This window comes from Panthera leo, chromosome C1, assembly GCF_018350215.1.
Source record: "Panthera leo isolate Ple1 chromosome C1, P.leo_Ple1_pat1.1, whole genome shotgun sequence".
Lineage (NCBI taxonomy): Eukaryota > Metazoa > Chordata > Mammalia > Carnivora > Felidae > Panthera > Panthera leo.
Window position 1 is genome coordinate 91,609,377 of NC_056686.1, and position 22,939 is coordinate 91,632,315.

Genomic DNA, 22,939 nt, shown 5'->3' on the forward strand with positions numbered 1-22,939 from the left:
ACCCATGAGAAGTAAGTGGTTTGCTTCAAAGGCTCCGAAGGGAAAAGGATTGCCCACAGATCTTAGGTTTAATATGGGAAATAAATGTTGTTTTAGACTTCAAGTTTTGTTCTTTTTTTAATTTTTGAAGAAGTTCAGAAGCTTAAATTTTTTATTAAAAATGTATATGGCAATTGTTACTATCTTATCTCATCTGTTGTTTTCTTTTTCTCTTATCTTTCATAAATTTTGTATGATGAGGAAGCAAATTCTCTGCTATTAACAATTCCTTTTAACAAGAAAGGGATATTATCAAATATAAGAGGAGGAAAGCAAATGATAGATTTAATTGTAGTGTGGACAGGAGAGATCTTGTGGTCAAGAAAAGTAACCGTTTAAAACATAAAATCATATGGTATCTGTCTTTCTCTGTATGGCTTATTTCACTTAGCATCACACTCTCCAGTTCCATCCACGTTGCTACAAAGGGCCATATTTCATTCTTTCTCATTGCCACGTAGTATTAAAAAAAAAAAAACACATAAAATCAGTTTTGCTGTTCTTGTGGCTTTACACCAGTTAGGCTCCCATCAATAACATGTTTTACATTAGAACTTATAAAGGTCACAGCCCAAGATAAAAAGGTTTTTTTCCCATAAAGAAAAACCAGTGCCCAAGTTCCCACCAACACATGCCAAAAGGATACTTTCATGTCAACATGGAATACTTTATCTTGATTTATTTCAAAGAACTTGTAACTTCAATTAAATAAGGAATAAATATTCAATTATGAAGTGTTTTAAACCCTGAGGCTTCCATGAAGAAGAAAAGTAATAAATTAATCTTGTAGAACCAAGATTACACATTACTGTCCTCTGACTCTACCTAATTATCTTAGAAGATAAAATGTATTTGAAATTCAACAGAGGATTATACAGAATTATCAGGAAATATAGAAAATCATTCATTAACATCCTCTTCAAGTAAAAGTGAATTTTGTAGAGTCTCTAAGTGAATAATTGTCTCATCAATGCTTAGTAAAATTTCATGCAAAACATCTAAAGTTCCTAGTCTCCAAAATGAAAAGAAAAACATTCTCCCTTAAAAATAAACTAGTTTCAGTCAATACTCATCCAAATCTGCTTACTTTTGAGAACAAACTATAACACAGTTGACATTTCTTTTCTACATTCAAAGAAACTATGAAGTGCAAAGTCATTATCCACAATCTATTCCTTCCTCTCCCATCAAAAAATGACCTGGTTAAAAAAAATACACACACACACACACACACACGTGCACACACATACATACATATATGGTAAGTTTTCCCTAAAATGGCTCCTCTTATCAATTTCCCACTTCAGTCAAACTGCTGGTCATGACTGTAGCAAGTACGGTCCTAAATGCGTCATGGGCTTCACACACAGCCCGCCCATCCACACGCGTCCACTTGCAGCCATGTTTTAAGTTCTAGAGAGCATCTGCTAAGCTATAGAAGCTCAGTGTCTGGGTAACACACTGAACCACTGGCAGAAAACCAGGGTTCTACCCCTAATTCCCCACATCTGCCCTTGTGCCCTAGGGCAATCTCTTGGGCTTTGGTTTTTCTTGACTAACTGGTTAAGTGAGTTGGACTAGATTTTTTTCTAAAGTCTCTTCCAACTCAAAATTCTGATTCTAAAGGCACCCACACTCTCTCCCAGTCCATCAGATTCAAAACCATGAAAGATTTGACTGCATTGTGTTCATCTTAATTATCATCAAGCATTTTTGGATTATTGGTTTTGTTTTTTCGTCTTACCTGGACCTTATCCTTTCAGGTGTGATCTGTAACCTTATTAATTCATTCTCCCACAGGATCAACTTCTCATCATGTTTCCTAGCCCTGAATCTCCAGGAGTTCCTTATAACCTATCCTATTTGAGACTCTTCATAAAAGACTATAATGTCACACATTTTGAGAAATAATTTGTCTCCAAATTGTCAATCCAATCTTATTTTTCACTTCTCCAATGCAATAGAGATCATCAGCTCATGTCACCCCCATGAAACTACTCCATTCCCACTTCCACCCCCAGCTTTGCCAAATTATTTATTCAAGTACTCAAGACCTAGTGTCTTTAGCTAGTGTGAGGTCAAATAGCCCAGTGGTTACAAGTGCCTTTGCTGAAGTCAGATTGTGAACGTTCAACTCCCATGTCTGTCACTTGCTAGTTCTGTATCTTTGGATACATTATATAACCTCTCTGTACTTCGGTCTGTGGAGTGGGGATAAATTAGTATATACTGGATTGAGTTGCTGTGAGGTTACTAAATTAGTATGTATAAAATACCTAGACCAGTGCCTGGCACACGGGAGGTACTCTAAAAGTGTTAGCAATCACTACTACACCGGCTCTTTGCAGCGTACTTGGTCAGTAACATATACTTAGACACATATATTTAAAGTTCATTTATTTTGAGAGAGGGCAGGTGCAGAGAGAGAGAGAGAGAGAATCCCAAGTAGGCTCCTCACTGCAGCGCAGAGCCTGACACGGGGCTCAAATTCCCGAACCATGAGATCATGACCTGAGCTGAAACCAACAGTCAGACACTTAGCCTTTGACTGAGCCTACCCAGGCACCCCTAGGAACATATATTTAAACTGTCCTCTGCTGCTCACTTCTCTTTCTCTTGACTAATTACAGAGAAGGGGAGAGCAAGAGTGATGTCATTCTTATTTCCACTCTCTTCATGGGCATTGAGGACTGTTCAAACTCCCAGTATCCACACCCAGAGAGAGACGTATGAAACTACGGGAGGAAAGCCATGACGATTAAGGGGTTGAAAATGGAGGTTGTGAGGAAACACTAGTTAGGAAAAACTAGTTAAAAGAACAAGGACTAGTCATCCCCCCAAAAGGAAAGTTAAAGGTTATTTAAATAAACATCTTTAGAATACAAAGAGCCTTTGAAACCCCACTGGGAATAGTTTGCTGTTCATTTTCAACTACCGAATCTTTCCTCCTTCGTTTCCCTTCCCATGACTGCTTTTGTGCTGTTTCTCATTCTGTTCCTCTCCACTGCCTTTACCTCCACCAAGTGTCAGATACTCACATGCACTATGTTCACTCCTAGTCTGAAAGGTGGATTTTATTAAGCTTTTCAGTAGAGCTTTTGACAACTAAATAAACTGCCCATAGTCACACAATCGAGCCAATAAGTAGCAGAACCAGAATTCAAACCGATGTCTGTCTGATGCCAAAACCCAAGAGCAGCCCATGACACATGCCATCACCCCAATTTGTTCTGCTGCCTTTTGTTTCCAGTTTTCCTAACTCCTCCAGCCTTGCATAGTAATAGGAACATAAAATATATTCACTAAGAGCTTGTTACTTCAAAAGAAAATAATGAGAGTTTGAAATACTGCAGTATTCAAGAAGGTGAAGTTGAGAAATCTTTTTTTGAATCGTCAACATTAATAAATCAACTAATTAACTAGTTAATTGGCTCTCCCATGTGTCAGGCAGATTAAGGAAGGGTCTCTCTAATAGGGGAGCATCTGGCTTGACAATTTTTTAAGTATTGTTTGGAACCAAAGCTTTTATGTTCATAAAAAATCCAAGTTGTACAACATTCTTTAGCCAATAAAATGCAATGGCTGAAGAGGTCACCAATTTATAAAATCACATGAGCTCTATTAGGAGTTGATAGAGATAATTAGTAAAAAAAATGTCTTTTAATCTAAGTATTTTAATTGTCTTAACAAGAACAACAGAAAGCTGATGAATAATCTGTTTATGATAACCACTCATGCAAAGGCTAGTAGGTCTGTGAACTATAGTGCTGTCTCAGTAAATCAAATATTTATAACCTTTGTTCAAGTTTCAGGAAAATCTGTGTAACAGTTACAAAACCACATGCCAATCTGAGTAGGTCCCACCATTTTGTTTAATGACCACAAAATAAATAAAATGCAATGGAAACCTTGATGCTCTTTTATCATATGTGAAATTCTGAGTCCACTAACTTCTTTATATTTAAAAGAAGCCAGAAAACATCTCAACACAGGAGGTCCAGATAAAGTGAAAAGCTTCCTTTATTGCATCAATGTGTGTTGACTTGATCCTTTGACCCTCTGTAAAATTGAAATTAAATTAAACATACATTGTATAAACTCAGCAGAAACCTCCCAGGCCCTACAGATCTGACCCTGTAAAAAAAAAAAAATTTCCTTGAGTGGAACATAGAACAAAATATAACCATTTTATTGTTATATAATCAACAGGGGAAAGAAATCCAACAATGTCTTTTACTACCTTGGCTTTCAAGCATTTTCTTCCTGTACTGTTATTTTAATTTTATTTTACAAAAGTAATACATGATCAGTGCAGAAGAGTTCAAAAGATACAAAATATAAAATAACCAAGAATTCCATCCAAAGACCTTCTATTCCATTTAGGTATGTACTCTTTCCTTTTTGTGTGTGTGGTAAATATTTTTTTAATGTTTATTTTTGAGAGAGAGAGAAAGACAGCAGGGGAGGCGCATAAAGAGAAGGGGAAACACAGAATCTGAAGCAGGCCCCAGGCTCCAAGCTGTCAGCACAGAGCCTGATGCAGGGCTCGAACTCATGAGCTGCGAAATCATGACCTGATCCAAAGTTGGACATTTAACCGACTGAACCACCCAGGGGCCACATTTTTTAAAAATAAAAGTGCCACTTTGTTCTATACCCTATTGTATAACTTATTTTTTTCATTTAGCACTCTATTATAAAGTTTTCTCAGATTTATATAACCTATAAATAATTTATATAATTATTCATTTCATAAACTCTCTTGATTCATTTAATAGGATATATACCAGTAGTTGCATTTTGTATTTTTAATGTATCTTATATGTGAAGGTCTCAATAAGTTGTTTAGAAACACAATTAGCTTAGCAGCATCAAGATTCTCTGGTTATTTATAAATACTCCATCTGGCTTTTAAATCTGGGGGTATCCTCCTTTAAGCAAACCCACATATCATGAGATGGGAAAAAACCGTTATAGTCTGAACATCTAGAAGGAAAATATATTTTAAGTACAGCAGGCCAGCCTGGGGCAAAAGTACAAATAGAAGCCACACATCATATATCTAAATATTTAAAAGTTATAAATCAGACTAACAAGCAGTTGAATAAAATATACTCTACACGTCTACCTTGATAAATGCACTTTGTTGATGATCTGGGAGTCCAGGTTAGAATTAAGAACTCTCAGACAATTTGGAGTTTCTCAACAAAATGTGAAGGCCCAGGAGATCTGGCCTGGCCCCTGTTCATGACCCATAGCCTATGGCCCACTTCTTCTCACACCCCTGGCTCTGTGCCATTCCACAGAGGCCTTACTCACATGGATATCTCAGTTCTGTCCACAAGTCTGCCCACACAGCTGACCCCTGACCATCCACCAGTCCTGGGAATGAGCATATCAGCAGCACATCAGCCCTCGAGAAGACAAAAGACGTGAGCCAAAGATCCCGTGCAGGCCTTTGGAAGCAAGCCAGAGGGAGTTCTGGCAGGGTAGTTGGGGATCCTCGGTACCTGAAGCACAGTGTAAAAGAAGGGGATGCAGATTCCCCAGTGACACATCCCCTGGCTCTATGACTTCCTGCCCTTCATGTGGAATGCAGCCACAGAAGGGCCAGGATGGGCCTGTTAAGCACAGGGCCTAAGGCAAGTGCCTCTTCTGGGCAGTACGAGGCAAGCCCCACTTTTTTTTGAGAAGATTTCTTGATAAGTCCATTTGAAGTAGAAGCCAACACCCTAAAGGACAAAGTTTGGGGAGAAAAGAACTAACAGAGGGAGAATGATTAAAAGTCTTAGGGAAGAGCCAATGGGATTAGGTGATATATCACAAAACCTTCTGTTACTCACAAAATACTTGCTGGAAATGGGAATTTTTTTGCACCCAAATGGAAACCCATGAAAGAGTTTGACCCTAGTTGACTTAGGGATATATTAGATTGACTTAGAATAGGTCAAGAGGAAATAAGCTCTCTGGAACTTTCAAGCATCCTAAGGAAATCTTGGACCTCAAAGACCATGAAACAGTGGGCTGCAGGAGGGAGAATGTTGAACTGGTATTATCTGACCTAATGAGGGACATAGACATGCCACCTATACAAAAATCTGCCTTTGAATAAAGAAAGTATGAATGTTTTTTTACTTTGTGACTATAATAATTCTGTGATTATTTTAAAATGGGATGGTTTAGTGCTTTTAAAGTGATTACATTTTAAAGTGAGGATGCCATGTAAGTTACACGCAGAAATGTCAGAATCAGAGATAAAGAGGACTCTGAATTCCTTTGTGCTGCATTAAATCCAAACCTCGCTCTTCCTCTTCTCCCTTTAGGGTACTAAAACTTTTGCCAGCTGAAGCTAAGGTTTTCCAAAAAACTTCAAGAAGCAGTTTCCAAGATTTAAATCGAAGATAAAAAACCATCTGCATTCTCACGAAACCGGCTATCTCTAACAAGTTTTTAGGGATGCTCTTTCCTTTCCTAGAGCAGAGTCGTAAACCACAGAGTGAAGGGTTAGCTCCAGCAGCAAAGTGGGAAGCACAATATGTTGTTCACTTTCTTTAATAGTACATTTTGATTGTGGCCATCACGGACATGAGTTTTATAGCACCGACGGCTGGGACTTGTTTCCATTTGTTTCTCAGCCTCCAAACACAGCTCCTGCAAAAGCGCTCTTAATAAATACTACTTATTACCAAAGGCAAAAAAAATACAGGACACATCAAGCTCCTGAGTCAAGACATCTCATTTCAAATACTGTTGTCACTAGCTTTGGGTTCTGACAATCACTTTGGACCATTCATGACTTCTACTAATTTATGTTGACTGTATTTTGCCTAAATGCTTTCCCACTGTGAGCATTCGGAGTTACTGAACATGTGCCATGTGCCCAGGCTCATTGTCTAGTGGAGGAGACAGCCCAAAAGCATGATTATGAACAAAGGAGTGTCAGGGTAGAGGTAGATTCAGATTGGTACAGAGGCACAGAAGAAGGGAGCAAGCAGCTGCTGGGGCAGAGGTGGGTGATGGATGGGGTTGGGGGTGGAGTGATGGGTGAAGAGGTGGGAAGAGGGGAAGGTGTGCACTTAGTGGGAAAGCAGATGGGTGGGCATTAAAGGAATAAAACAGTGGGGTGCCTGGGTGGCTCAGTTGATTGAGTGTCCAACTCTTGATTTTAGTTCAGGTCATGATCCCAGAGTCCTGGGATTGAGTTCTTAAGATTCTCTCTCTCTCTCTCTCTCTCTCTCTCTCTCTCTCTCAAATAAATAAAAATAAAAATAAAAATAAAAATAAAAATAAAAAAGAATAAAACAGCATATACAAAAACTCAGAGGCCTAAGGATGTACAAGAAGATCAGAGACCATTAAGTTTTGTGGAGGGACAGAAATACTGTGTGTATGAAGTGAGCAGAAAGGATTGTGTGAAGCTAGTGGTTAGAAATGAGGGCAGAAGACAGGGCCAGACTGTAAAAAGGTCTGCAGAGGAAACTGAAGACTCACAAGAAGGTTGTCCTCAAAGCCCATGCCTGACAGGTAAAACCACCTTAGAATGAGATTCTTTTGACATCTTGCTAATGAGACTTCTTAATAGAATTCAAGATTTATGCTTAATTTCATTTTTTAATGAATTGTGTTAGAACGAGTTTCCACAGCCCTTTCAGAAGAGCCGGCAGACTGTAAGACCTCACTACGCTGGCTTCTTAGAGGAAGAAAGCTGAACAAACCAACTGTTAAAAAGACCTTTGTTAACTAACTCGGGAACATAGGGGAATTGATAACAGAGCTGGAGAGGCCCACAGCCAAGATCCTGGGAGAGACTCCAGGAAGGGCAGTCCTCTAATAGGTTGGGGTTTTTTTTTTTGTTTTTGTTTTTTTTTTCTTTTAGCATAAGGCCATACTTGCCCAAGGCAAAATTACTAATGCAAACAGTGAGCATGTGCGTGGGCACTCATGATAGATGGAGAAATTCAACATCAAGCATGTCTGTCTAAGCATCTTCAAGCTGTCTAAATTAACAGGATACAAAAAACTTATGCAGGCAGCCCTGGAGCACACAGGTTCTGACATGTCCCTATTCAGTTATGCTCATAAATGCCACCAGCAATCTTGAAATGGTCAAATATTAAATTTTGAGTTAAAGCCATAATTCACTAGCAAGTTTTATTCTTAGAGCAATTTGTTTATTTTTACTACCAAAAAGTTGAACCCCAGGTTACGAAGAAACTAAAGCTAGGGAAAGTTTTCACAGTAACGTTTAGAAATGCTTTGGAAAGAGATCAAGGTATCTCCACTTGCCTTTGGTGGACATTTGTGCCTGGGCAGCATTCACCTCCCTTTCATCTAAAGACTCCTTTAGTGCATGTCCTATATCCCATAGCACATGGTCTTGGTGGATGGTCAACAAAGGTGTCCTACCAAGGACATGTGGGTATGTGACACACCAGGGTATGTGACAAGGGTATGTGACAGACCAGTCTCCTTTCTGAAAACTAAGTATCTAGTAGAATAATAGAAAATAGCACTGGTTGGAGTTTTCTCCTTCCCTCTCCCTTCCTACTCCCTCTCCCTCTCTCTCCAGACAGTCCCTCTCTAGAGTATTCATGGTGTTACATTAGCCAGGTTTAGGTTCTTTGCTTGCAACCAAACAATCCTAAATCATACATTGTAGTCCATGCATCTCTGTAATCTTGTGATTCTAGTTTAATGGTCAGAAAGGCAACCGCAAGGGAAAGACTGTCAAGTCTTTGGGACAAAGACACCAAGTTTATAGCTTTATGCAAAGTTCATTAGAATTTCCGAGTTGCTTCAAAATGGTTTGAGAGGAGAAGGAGGCAGATGGTAAGGACTGGGTGTGGAATGGAAAGTTCTGCAAACATGTGCTAACAGAGGTTCTCTCGGGTGCTAATCCAGGTTTTGAGAAGCATTATGGGCAAACCACAGCAGGCATGTGGGGAGGGCAATACCATGGACCAGCTGAGTCACCACTGAGACCAAGGTAAGGGTAGCAGCAATAAGGTGGAGTCCATTCACCAAAGTGGCATTCTGGAATTATTCAGGACAATATCAGATGGATGAGGCAGAGTACCCTGGAGCAGCCACCCACAGCAACCAGAGGATGCGCGGCAGTATTTGCTGCAGCAAGTAGCAGCCGCTGAGGGCTACTGGAACCTTCCTGTCATTTCTGACATGGTATCCCCGCTGGCAATTTTCCCAGAGAATGGCAGAGTTCTAAGGCAAATGCAGGTGCCTTGGGTGGGTCAGGGGGGCTCTTCTGCATCACTGCTGTTGCCCTCCAGTGGCTAGGAGAGATTCCAACCTCAGGACTTTTCTGGTTCCTCCACAACCCACATGTCCAGGCTTACAAACAGCAAGATTTCCTTGCACCTCACATTCTAGACTTTTTCTCTATAAAGGGAAGTAATACAGCACAGTGGACCTGGAGTTTAAACCCTGCCTTTCCTGCCACCACAATAAAGTCCAAAGGACTTTATAGTAGGTATATTAGTAGGTATCTCCTAGGGTTGTTGTGAAGGTAAATGAAATGATGCATACCCAGGAGTTAGCACAGAGCCCACACACAGTAAATGCTCAACGATGTTAAAGAACGTGCCCACAAAGATGCTCACTGATGTGACTCAGAGTAACTCCAGCTCCTTCATTGTTACTTTCAAAGCCCTATAACATTCTGCACGAGAGAAAAGCCTGCTGCTGTACCCTGAACGCCCTGCGACAGTCAAGTGGCCCTAGAAGACATCTACTGCAGGTGGAGAGGTCAGGAGGGGATTTGGCTCTCGCTTCAAGAAGGGGGAAGGGGAGTGAGCATCTGGCAGCAAAGTCCCTTGAGGCCAAGTGGCAGCTGATTCACACAAATGGTATTTGGATCTAGGCGAGGGGAATAGGAGAGGAGCCTTCCCCTGCCTCCCAGAAACTGACTCCTCTCCCATCATCTCAGCTGCCATCTTTCATCACTCGGGCCTCCCCCAGATGTGGCAGCCAGCTTGCTCACACAGAATCCCCTCCCACACCAGCAGCATGCTGAGACTTTGCTGGCTGCCCAGCACTCATAGGGGCTGGGCTCTGGTCCCTTGTATGAAAGGCGGAGAGCTACAGCAGAAAAAAAGTGGGGATGAGGGAAAGGACTAAAAATTGTGGGGTTTTTTTTTAATGCATCTGGAGAAAAAAATATACCTCACATGTAGGTAGTTTGGGTATTGTGGCAAGAAAAAATGCCCATGTTTAGCAGAGACTAGGACCCATATTCACAGAGAAAAATCAAAGGTTGGGACAGCTAACAATGCAGAAAGGCAAAATTCTTCCACTTAAACAAGTGCTCCCAGTGAGTCATGGTTGGGGCAGCGTTGGCTCCAGCATCAGTGAGACAATGATGTTTAGCTGCACACAGTGGGAATTAATTGGTTTCATTCAAAGTCACAGTGTAGCCACAGGGGAAAAAATTAATCTTCATTTAAGTATTACCACTACATTTTTCAAAATACAGAAACTTTTTTTTTCCTCTGTTCACATGCAGTTGTTTTCACATGAGCGAAATCCCACTTGGAAATTGTTCTGCCATCACACAACCCTTCTGAAAGTGGTCCATGGTAAATTTTGTTGTTGAATTCCCACCTCATTCTAAAATGTTTTCTGGAAGAACTTCAGCACTCATTTCCAGTGGCTTCATACATGGACTCCAATACCAATGTTCACTTTTGGTGCATGGATGGGAAAATAAATGCTATTATTTACTAGGAGTCCCAGACCCCGTGCCTAGCATTAGAGGGTTTGCCTAATTTTGCAGATTACAAACATTAATCTCAGAGAGGTGACATCACAGATCTGGGATTCAAACCCGCCCTAGTTCTCTGATACTGTTATGTGACCTTGATAGAAGGTCATGTTCCACAGCTCCAGTCTTTATATTACTGCCTCAATGGCCAGAGTATCCAGCACATATTAGATTCTCAATAAATATTTATTCTTGGTCATCGGTTTTACTTCTTTAGGTAGGATGCACCTGAACTTACCTCCTCCTGGGTATTTTATCTTAGGCTAACCGAAGTAAAGCACTCAGCATCTGTAGTTCTCTCCAGAATTCTAAGAGTAAGATTAGAGTATAAAATGAGAATTATATAAAAAACACCAAATGAATCCTATTTATTGGTTACTGAGAGAAGTAACAAAACTTGTGAATTCACATTGCTACTTGGTTGTCCTAGGTTTCTTCATAGCTTTTCAGTAGTCTCAAACGTGGGAAGGGAAATACACGGAATTACTAAGGATGAGGAGAACCCAATGGAGAACTATTGGGTCTAGATGGTGGCTGGCTGCAAGCATTGGGATGCAGGTGCCAGCCATCCAGGTATCCGGTCATTTAGTTGCATGTTCTCCTTCCAGATGCCAGCACAGGCATTAGAGTCTCTTCCCGCCTCATCCCTGCCCATATCTCATGGCAATCCTAATCCTGTGAGGATGAAAATATTGTTACTCCTTTTTACAGATGAAATAACTGGCTTAAAGGACTCAAATAGTTTGTCCAAGATCTCAGAGCCACTGAGTGGCAGAGCTGGGTTACAACCAATTCCCTCTGAGCTCTTAGACTATTAGCTAATACCCTGTTCCAAATAAAACCTTATCAAAATTACACCTCAGGAACCTTCCTGGCTGAGATGGGTAATGACCTACAGAGACTGCATTTCTGATCCAAATCAAACTTAGGCTGAAGGAGACAAAGCAAGGGCCAAAAACAATGATTCATTGCCTACCTTGTGAAAGATGATAGTAATTCTAGGTCAAAGTCTAATGAACGGATGTCTGCATAGCAATTAGCACTGCCAGGCACCCTAGCTGGCAGTCTTGGCAAAACGGCCATAGATTGTCATAGAAACCGGACTTCTCTCTGTCCCAAAGAGGAATCCACTTAGCTGGTCCAGGACAGAGCAGGCTGCTGCTGAGGGCTACACTTCTCTCCCAAGCTGGAATTCTGCTCCTTTAATATCTCCCCAGAGAGAAGCAACTCAAGAAGTTGGGGGAGGGGGATCACAGCAAGACAGGATAGCTGTCTATGAGTATATTAGTAAAAATATACTAGTAAAATGTATAAAAAATATATATTTATATAAATATTTGTAATATATATTTTATGTATTATATGTTACAATATATATATTACTTTATAATATATAAATTATTATATATTTTATTAGTATATAAACTAATATAATAATATATATTAAATTATTATATTAGTATATAAATATTAGCATATAAGCTATATTATTATACTAGTATATAAATATTAGTATATAAAATAATAGATCATATATAATATATATTTATGTAAAATATAAATTATATGATTATATAAATATATAAATAAAATATAAAATATATTATATATAAAATATTATATATAAAGTATAATAAAATATATTACATATAAAACATATAAATTATACATGTTATTATATTACATATTATTACATATAATATTACATATTTTTATTATAAAACATATAAATTATATATATTATATAAAATATATAAATTATATATAATATAAAATATCTACAAAATATGTATTTTATATATAAAACATATATATAAATTATATATAAAAGATATATTATATATAAAATATATAATATAAATATGTATCGTAAAATAAAATTATATGTTATATATAAAATAAATATATTATATATAAAATACATTATATATTATATATAAAACATATTATATATAATATATAATTATACATAGTTATTTTTATTTCTTTATTTTATTATTAATTTATTTATATATTTATAATAAAATATATAATACATTATATGTAACATATAAAATTATTATATATGAACTAATATATTAGTTTATATATGAATATATAAAATATAACCAATTGCTTTGAAACTTCAGACAACTCACACATGTCTTCAAGGGCAGCTTCTCAAAAACTACCAACTTTGTTCATGATCTCCCCTGCTGCAAGATTCCTCATTTATAGTCAAGATGACACCACTAATGGAACCAAAGAAGATATCCCATTAACATTTTGTCGTATCTATAAAATGTCTGAGTCTTCCTAATCCCTTAAAAAATTTTCAAGCAATTTAATCTAGCATTCTAGTTGAGCCATCAGTTATATACAAAATCAACATTATATCTTTTACCATTATTTACAGTATGTGACATTACATTATAAATCTACCTTCTATTTTACGGGGAAGGTAAATCCTTCACTCCCTGTGAAGTGAAGGATTTAGGGAAGGAAACTACAATTTATAGAATTCCTAGCATGAATTGAGCATTTTATTTAATCTACATGACACCTCTATGAGATACTTACTATCTCCATTTTACAGGAAAGAAAATGAGATTCAAAAAAGTTAAATAACTAGTCCTACATCTCACACACAGTGTAGAGCTGAGATGCAAAGTCAGGGCTGTGGGACTCCAAAACCTCTGCTCTTTCTGCCAAATTTCACATATATTTATTCTACTTTGCGTGCATCTGTATCTGGGATTACTCTTCAATAAACAAATTATAGAAAAATTCCAAGATTTAAGCTAGTCAGAATTCAATTAATTAGAATTTTGAATTAAATTATTCTTCCTCTCCCATCCCCCCAATTCTCTGCTACCAATGTGTGGGAACAATAATTAAATAGTGACCAAACAACCATGATTGTTTTTAATCCTTAAGGTGTTCCATAGAGTAAGATAAAATTTAGCTCATCATCCTAAACCAATTCCATTACACTGCTGGGCAGGAATTGTTGATATGAGCCCAAGGCATTATGAGATTCTAAATTATTGAAGTAAGATTCAGTAAAGTTCAGAATATACAACTTAGGCAGGGAACGGACTGATGAATTTACCAAAGATTTTTGGTAGCAAGCTGAATGAAAGATAATTCAGGGGCGGCAACGGGGGCTATCGAAAAACCTTTATTTCATAGTTCCTTGAATGTGTCAGTTAGTCTATGTAATTAAATGCATTTTAAAAAGAACCCCTTATTTCCTTCCAAAGGCCCAGATTTTATCATGTGGATGAGCACAAGTACTGTGAGCAATGAAGCAAAATGCCTGGGTTTGAATCTCAGCTCCATCACGACTCAGCCTCCAGACCACTGGCAATGCCTTAACTCTTCACATATCAGATTCCCTGCCAGTGAAATAATGGTAAGAATAAGTTAGAGTAAGATAATCCCTAAGTCCCCATCTAAGGGTATGTATTAATTCCATAAGTATAAGTAATCTTACAGACACAATGTTCCAGTGTTTGGCGATACTATCTTGACATTATCACTACCATCAATATCACATATTTATATTTTAAAGCACCTGTCATTTTAGATATAGTCAATACAAAGAAATGACTCAGCCCTGTCCAAGGAGATCACAAGGGGAAACATGACATACACACAACTGCAGAAGGTAGCCCAAGGAAAGCACCAATGATTAGTGTGCCCAGGAAGCACTATAGGATTTCCCAAGAATTATTTAAATTTTTTCATGGTTTCAGTAGTTATGTTGAGACAAAGATGATGATCTATGGAGCACTCCTTAGCCTCCACATTGGATGTGAGACTATACTTGATATTTCGTCTGCATCTCCACCTCATTGTGAAAAGCACACATATCCAGACTAGTAACTACACACAATCAGAAGCAAATAGCTATATGCACATAGAGACCCTGCGTGAGAAATGTAAATAATTATGTACTGAACATTCATACACATTTGCTTTCAATTTGGTACTGAGTGGGCTATAGAGGTAGAAAAGAAAAGACCCTGTCCCCTAGGATCTCACTACTTACTGCACTTATTCAGGAAGACAGAAATATAAACAATTGCAACAGGTGCAGTTAACAGTGGTCCTAACAATAATGCTCTGGACTGTAAGAAATGTGAAACACTGCTGCCTGAAGAATCTGGAAAGAATCTGGAGAGAAAAGATAGGACTTTATCTGAGCTCTCAAGAAAGAGCAGGACTTTGACAGAGTGATGTATATGCAAGGAAGCAAGAAGACTTGTCCCTTCAAGTTGCAGCAATAGGTCCTAGACTCTGTGTCATGATCGCTGTGGGCCAGAATAAGTAATCCATATGACTGCAGCAGCAGGTACTTGAGGAATTCAATGAAAGTCAAGGTTAGAAGTAAAAACCAAATCCACAGACCTTCCCTTCATACTGAGTAGCAATGAAGAGCATGGGACCTAAAGCCAGACTTTATGAGTGTGAGTCCTGACTCTAGGTGACCCTGGGCAAGTTATTTAACCTCTCTGTTCTGTTGTGAGTGTTAAATGAGTTTATGTGTGGAAGTTAAATGAGTTTATGTGTGGAACAGTGCTTGGCACTTACCAAGGGTCATATAAATATTTGCTACTCAATACACAAAGGGGAGCCACTAAAGGTAATGAAATTAGCATGCGAGCTGGTCTACTTACAGTTATCCTTACTGTGAAGTGGCCATATTAAGGGGCTGAAAAAGTAGTTTGTAGTTGTAATTGTATTGCAAGGTTTAGAGGACTATATATTTAATCCATATAACTAGTTAATGAGTCTCTCAGCCTTGGGAGCTCTCAGCTTCTCTGGATTCCAAAGACATACCATAGAGGATAGTTCACATTCTCAGGAACTCCTGGGATTTGGAAGGGGCATTTCCTTTCATTAAAACAGTCAGGGTAAGTGCACGCTTTAAAATGAAATGATTTTCCTATTTCTCATTTACTTTTCCATTATTTTTATTAGATTTTCTTGGAAAATACTAATGTATTGGAAAATAAAGATTATGACTCATAAAAAAGAACATAAGATGTCTAGGCAGATTGGCACACATGATTCTTTTAAGAGATGCCAAGGGCATTTTCTTCTTAAGACAACCAGGAGCAACAGGCTTAAGGATATTCTAGAGATTGTATCTATAATTATAAAGACACTCTTCATCCCTCTGTTCTCTATGCACAGGTGACCAAACTTAAAGAGAAAGGACATTGTCACAAAAAGAAAGAAAAGAGAACTTAAGGTTAGAATTGTCTTGGAAGGCTCCAAAAATGTAATTTTCTTTCCTTTGAGGAATAGCAAATATAGGTATTATAATTCATAAGGGTTATTCCTTTAGAAAATTCTGAATCAAAATCCCATTATTCTCATCATCACATTTTCAACAAGAATCGAATTTCTGGATTATGTAAATTTTAACCATAAACTCTGCTCAAAGTTCTGCAGGTTGGGAAAAAAAAAATAGTAAGTAGGGCAGCATTTCTATTCCATGCACTGAAGGAGGCCTGGAAAAGGAAGCCAAAAAGCCATCGACCTCCAGGAACTGTAGCAAGGCAGTATGACCTAGTTGTAGACCCAGACACCTGGCATTCTGTTCCAGTCTTGCTACTATTGGGGCCATATCATTTATTAACTTCCCTGGCCCTGGTTTTCTTTCTCTGTTGAAATGTATATTAATGCAGGGGATTTACTATTGTGGTTATGCTCTTGTTGCTTTGGAAATACCAAAGTAGTCAGGTTGGTTCTCTCTCTCTTTCTCTTTCTCTCTCTCTCTAGTTCCTATTTTGCTTTATAAAGGCTCAGACTGGGAAGACGTTAGATTTCACATATACAGTTACAAATATGTGTGTATGCATTTATGATGAAAGTATACCATATATGGTGATCATATTTATCATTACCATGGCATATATATATATATATATATATCGTATATAATCATTTTGTAGATGCTTAGGAACCATGCTTCCTCTATGTAATGTTATTGTCTAAATGTTGAGGAAAGATCATTTTACACCAGGGAGCATTGATGGGATGACAAGGTCCAGCCCCTTTCATCTCTAAGATAACTTTCTAAAAACTTCCATTGATGCAGATTAAGGGGGTTCTTCTCCTGCAAAAGTCTGCCTAGGGAGCTACGGCATTTCCCTTATGTTTTCTGGGCTCCCCCTGCTCCATGAGCTCCTCATCAGCAGTGGTTCTCAAAGAGAGCCTCTGCACCAACAGCATTAGCATCAGCATGACTTGAGAACTTGTTAGAAATGCAAATTCTCATATCCCACTCCAGATCCACTGAGTCAGAAACTCTAGGGGTGAGGCCCAGAACCTGTATTTTCAGAAGCCCTTCAGCTAATTCTTATGAATGCCAAAGTTGAGAACCTCTGTTTACAGTTTTAAAATGCACAACCAGACATTTGGGGAATACAAGAAACTATTAGAGGGGAATAATAATCTGCTGGTACAAGTCATATACCAAGTATGTTATTACAGTGCATTCTCTTCAAATGTTATTGTGGCATCCTCCATTTAAAGCCAAAATTTTGATACAATTTTATTCATAGTTTTATTTCATTTCTTAAGTCAAGAAACATTTATTGAGCCCCACCATGTGCCAAGTATTGGGGGGATAGAGATTAAAAAGACACAGTCCCTGTCCTTAGTAACTTACATTCTCCTCTAGTAACCCAGAAGAAGGGGGAGAAGTATGTAATGAATATTTATTAAATCCTTGCTACATGTTCTTAGCAAGTGTGATACTAGTTAGCAAGGCAATTCTATAAGGTTTCTACTATCACTACAGGAAAGGAGATAATCTTGGTGAGGTTTAAAAGCTTTCCCAAGGTTAGAACATTTTTTCCTTCCAATTTTTTATTTAAAAAAAATTCAAACCTATGGAAAAGATGAAAGAATACTATAATTAGACACTTCACCTGGATTCACCAATTGTTAACATTTCATCCCTAAATACATCATCATGTACCTTCTTAGACATCCTCTTACATACCACAGCACCATTATAACACCCAGGAAATGTATTTTCGATTCAATAATATGTCTCATAATCTACAATTGGCTAAAATATATCCTAGATAGCTGGGATATTTTCCCAAATTATGTTCTAATCAAGGATTAAGCATTGTTTTTGGTTATCATGTGTCTTCTGTATCAGTTTCCTTTAATCTAGAATAGCCCCTGCTTTTTTTTTTTCTTAATTTTTCATGACCTTCACTTTTTACTGAAGTATAGTTGACACACAATGGTACATTAGTTTCAGGTGTACAACATAGTGATTACATTATGCTGTGCTCCACAAGTATAGCTACATCTGTCACCATACAACCTTATTACAATATCATTGACTATATTCCCTATGCTGTACCTTCCATCCCCTATTCATTCCATAACTGGAAGCTTGGACACAACCATCAGTTTGTTCTTTGTATTTAGGAGTCTGTTTCTGCTTGTTTATTCATTTGTTTTGATTTTTTAGATCCCACACATAAGTAAATCCTACAGTATTTGTCTTTCTCTGTCTGACTTACTTCACGTAACCTAATACCTTCTAGGTCCATCCATGTTGTTGCAAATGGCAAGATCCCATTCTTTTTATGTCAGAGTAATATTCCAGTGTGTGTGTGTGTGTGTGTGTGTGTGTGTGTGTGTGTGTGTACCACATCTTTATCCACTTATCTATTGATGGACATTTGGGTTGCTTCCATATCTTGGCTATTGTAAATAGTGCTGCAGTAAATATAAGGCTGCATATACCTTTTTGAATTAGTGTTTTCCTTTCCTTTGGGTAATACCCAGTAGTAGAATTACTGGATCATATGGTATTCTGTTTTTAATGTTTTGTGGAAGCTCCATACTGTTTTCCACAGTAGCTGTACCAATTTACACTCCCACCAACAGTGCACAATGGTTCCTTTTTCTCCACATCCTGCTAACACTTGTTTCTTGTATTTTTGATACTAGCCATTCTGACAGGTGTGAGGTGATATCTCATTTGCTTTTCATTTCCCTGATGATGAGTGCTGTTGAGCATCTTTTCATGTGTCTTTGGAAAAATGACATTGACCTTTCTGAAGCATCTAGGTCAGTTGTTTACGAAAATGCACTATATTTTGGATCTGGCTGATTACTTCTTTATTTTGGCAAGAATTTTATATAGATATTATGTATTTAATTTTATATCAAACTTGGTACCTAATATCAGTTTGGCCCAATACTAGACATGCTAATTTTGATCCTGTGGTTCAAGTAGTATCCAGTAGACATCTCATTGCCAAAGTACCTTTTTCCCTTTGTAATATTTAAGTGATCTGTGGGATGATGTTTCCAAATACTTTCTGTTCTTCAGAAATGTTTTTTTCAATGACATTCAGTACCCATCAATGACACTTATCTGAATAATGTATTACACTGTTGGCTACCAAATGGAGATTTTTCTAGTTCTATCATTTCTTCTAAATTTATCAGCTGTCATTCTTTTATGAAAACACAGCTTTCTTGGGGCGCCTGGGTGGCTCAGTCGGTTAAGCGGCCGACTTCGGCTCAGGTCACGATCTCGCGGTCCGTGAGTTCGAGCCCCGCGTCGGGCTCTGTGCTGACAGCTCAGAGCCTGGAGCCTGTTTCAGATTCTGTGTCTCCCTCTCTCTGACGCTCCCCCATTCATGCCCTGTCTCTCTCTCAAAAATAAATAATCGTTAAAAAAATTTAAAAAAAAAAAAAAAGAAAGAAAACACAGCTTTCTCTTTCCACCTCTCACTTCCTCTTTAGACTATTGTATGGACTTGATTCTTTTTTTTAAAATCAATATATTATAACTCAGTACCACCACTTTTTTAGTGCTCAAATATTCCCAGACTGGGCTTCCTAAATGGAGCCCAGGGCAATTCCTTACTCTTTGGCCATGTCCTCATGTTTCTTTCAGCCCTTCCCTGCTTTCTGGCATAGTAACTCATTCCAAGAGCATCTTTCCATGCCCCGTACCTGAAATCAACCATTTCCCCCCAAGAAATTCTGGTTCCCTTTAGTAGGCAATGGTCTTTTGAAATCAACATCTGGGAGTCACAGCTGGAATTTGAGCCCAGACCATGGAACCCTTGAGCTTGAGCTCTAAATACTCTACTGTATGACTACAGTTAAGTATGGTGCCCTCTAAGGAGTGAGGGAAGGAAGGGGAAGGAAAGGAAGCTAAGAAAGGAAAGAGGAGGGTTTGTCAGGGAAGATTTGCCTTACTAATCCACCTTCACTGTTATTTTCATGCAGATGCCAGAGCTGTTTCATTTAACCACCTGCTCACTGTGGAAGCCAAGTGTCTCTTATCTGGACCCCAAGTCTGTAAGTTTTGGTTTTCCTGTTCACTCTGGTTCCAAAAAATTCTCTAAAAGAGCTCTTCTTCCTGGGCATTCAGAAAGGTCTAAGAGAAGCCACTCTTCTCTCTCATTCCACTCCTGCTCCTCCCTTGACACTGATTCATTCATTCTTCTGGGACTTCACTGTTCCCGCCAAGCACATAGAGTTTATTTTCTAAGTAATTCTCTTTCCCCAGAGTCATCTTTTGAGAGCTTCTAATTTCTACCCTCCTGATAATAGAACTCTCCAGACCTCACTGTCTTCGCACAAGGGTTAGTACAGAGTTTTAGCATGCTCAAGACTCAATTCCATGTTTTCACTATCCTGCCTCAGCCACGCAGGGGTACCTCTTACACTACATGTATTTTAGGAGGACAATTATTATTACCCCGGCTAAGTTTATGTTTGCATAGAGAGGGAGTATAGGAAAAAGTGGGCAGCTTAGAGTTAACACCAGGCCAGATTTCCTTAAAAGGGGCAGCAAAAGTAAGCCAGCTGAGAACTCACCTGGACTGTCTAACAAAATACACAGTGTTGGTGGGTTTGGGCACTTCTAGATGGAGCCTCTTCCCAGGCATCTTTCATTTGTGCCGCCTTGCACTTCTTTATCACTGTGACTACTGTTGCTGCTGCTACCACTAATGAAATTAATAACACCATCTCGGGCTCTTCAGCCATCTCAAATGTCTGTCCATTTTAGCCCACAGGAGAGACAGCCAGCCTGTGACACAGCAGTTGAATAGTAATTAAGTGATCTTTCAATGGCACAAAGGAAAGAATCAAGGGCCTGTTTAAAACCATTCCATTAGATTTATTTCAGATAGAAATCAATAAAGCATCCTTGCTTAGGATCACAAATTGGCCTGGAAAACAGATCCACAACTTAGAAGCCTGGCCTGCACAGCAGACCAGATCTCTCTCTGTCTGCTAATGAACTCCAAGAGCCAGGGTAACCCATTACTCACTCCTAACCTGTTTTTTTTTTTCTGTTGCTTGGCCACAAGCCAAGCAAAATGAACATTCATGTGGTGGATTTGGCAGCCGCCCCGCTCCAGACTGTGCTTTTCCACAGGCTGAGAAAGGCTTTGAAGCTGGTCTCCCCTCCGCTCTGCCTCAAGCTGGGGAATCACCCTTGGAGGAGCAGAGATCAGCCAACATTGAGTCACGCCGCCCTTCAGGTCAGGCGACATTCAGGAAGGGCCTGGCCTTATGGCCTCATGACTGAGCAGAATGACTCGGCCTATTCCTTGTGTTTCAAAATGGGTCAGACATCATGCAAGAGCTTTTCTGCTGCACCTCTAGGGTAAACAGCAACATTTTATACTCACACTTTAACATAAGAATGTTAATCCTTTTGCCCATATGTATTACATCAGAAGAGTGCCTCGGTGCAAAGGTTTAGAAATGTTTCGTAAACTCACAGCTTACCAATAATTAATTACAGAATATGGACTCATATATGGTCAGGATTCAATACAAAAGAGCACTGGAGTGAATGGATGGATAAATGAACAGATGAAATTAGAATACCAAATGAGGGAATAGAATAAATCAATGGAAACTGAATGAATGTGCAGAAATCTGGATTTTGGTCCTGGCTTTGTCTCTTCCTGGCCTTTCATTTAACTACTTGGATGTCAACAGCCCCATCTAGAAAAAAAAAAAAAAGGTTTGGGGAAATGATTGCTTGTATCTCTTCCAAGCAATTATTATTTCACTTGTGTGCACACACAGGTCAATAGTCAGGAATCAAACCAATTTATCATTCATAGCCATTAATGACATTCAAACAGCTTCTGAATAAGCCACAATCCAAAAGCATCCCCAAATTGAGTTATACCACATGATCAACAAATTGTGAATTTGAATTTTGATGCTGTCACAGGGTCAAATAACTTAATCTCTGTGATACATGTCATCACATATATTCTAGACACACTCACTCCCAAAGGACAGTGTTTAGAAAATGGCAAAAAAAAGTTTACTCCTTAGCTTACTGTCCCAAGATGGACACAGATAAGCTCTTCAAAACTGGCTCCTATTTGAAGACTCTAATGCTGGAGGAAATAATGAGTTTGAGTCATACTAAAGGTCTTCCAGTTAAGGAACAATTAAAGGAGTCCTCTACAAAATGCTCGTATGCCACAGTTAGCGTGAATGCTTACGGTTACCTAGATTGTGGTTTTTCTACTGCTATTACAGAAATGCTACTGCTTCTAGCTATCCTTTTTCCTCTATCTTCATGCTCTGTTAATATAAATGACTCTCAGGGTTGACATTTCAAAGAAGTTGAGGATAAAAACATCTTCAGGGCACCAAAAAAGATCATCAATCTATAAAATGGACCTTGGACTCTCCCACATCTTCCAACTGATGTTTCCTTCTTCTGAGTTGTCCTACCTATAGTTAAACCATGAGAGCAAAAGGGCCCCCTGCATCAAATGCACAACCTTTCTTGGCACATCCAGGTCCGATGGAAATCCAACCAGTTATTGGAAGGGAATAGGAATGGAATCTATCATGTCTTCAGGATCAAAAGCCTCCAGCACTTACTGTAATAAGAATTTTTTAGCAAATATTAAATTGTTAAATTTTACCTCCCCTAAAATGTTTCACTTCATTATTCTACTTTTGACATTAAGTCACAAAAGTCCTGTGGAAGAGTGGTGCCTGGGTGGCTCAGTCAGTTAGGTGTCTGACTCTTGATCTCAGCTCAGGTCTTGATCTCTGTAAGTTCAAGCCCTGCATTGGGTTCCATTCTGGCCATGA

General features: G+C 38.6%; 1 protein-coding gene and 1 long non-coding RNA gene across 3 annotated transcripts in view; both read right to left on the bottom strand.

The window, feature by feature from the left end:
* The window catches only part of VAV3 (vav guanine nucleotide exchange factor 3), a 468,861-nt gene that overhangs the window by 373,047 nt on the left and 72,875 nt on the right, over positions 1–22,939 (bottom strand). The window lies entirely within an intron of this gene.
* On the bottom strand, positions 10,054–13,042 carry LOC122228242. Of its 2 annotated transcripts, none has more exons than XR_006206489.1 (3): positions 12,955–13,042; positions 11,055–11,124; positions 10,054–10,736 (listed from the first exon to the last, which is right to left on the bottom strand). It is a non-coding gene; the product is annotated as an uncharacterized LOC122228242 (long non-coding RNA). The 2 variants fall into 2 exon arrangements; XR_006206490.1 differs by lacking the exon at positions 12,955–13,042 and adding an exon at positions 11,793–11,961.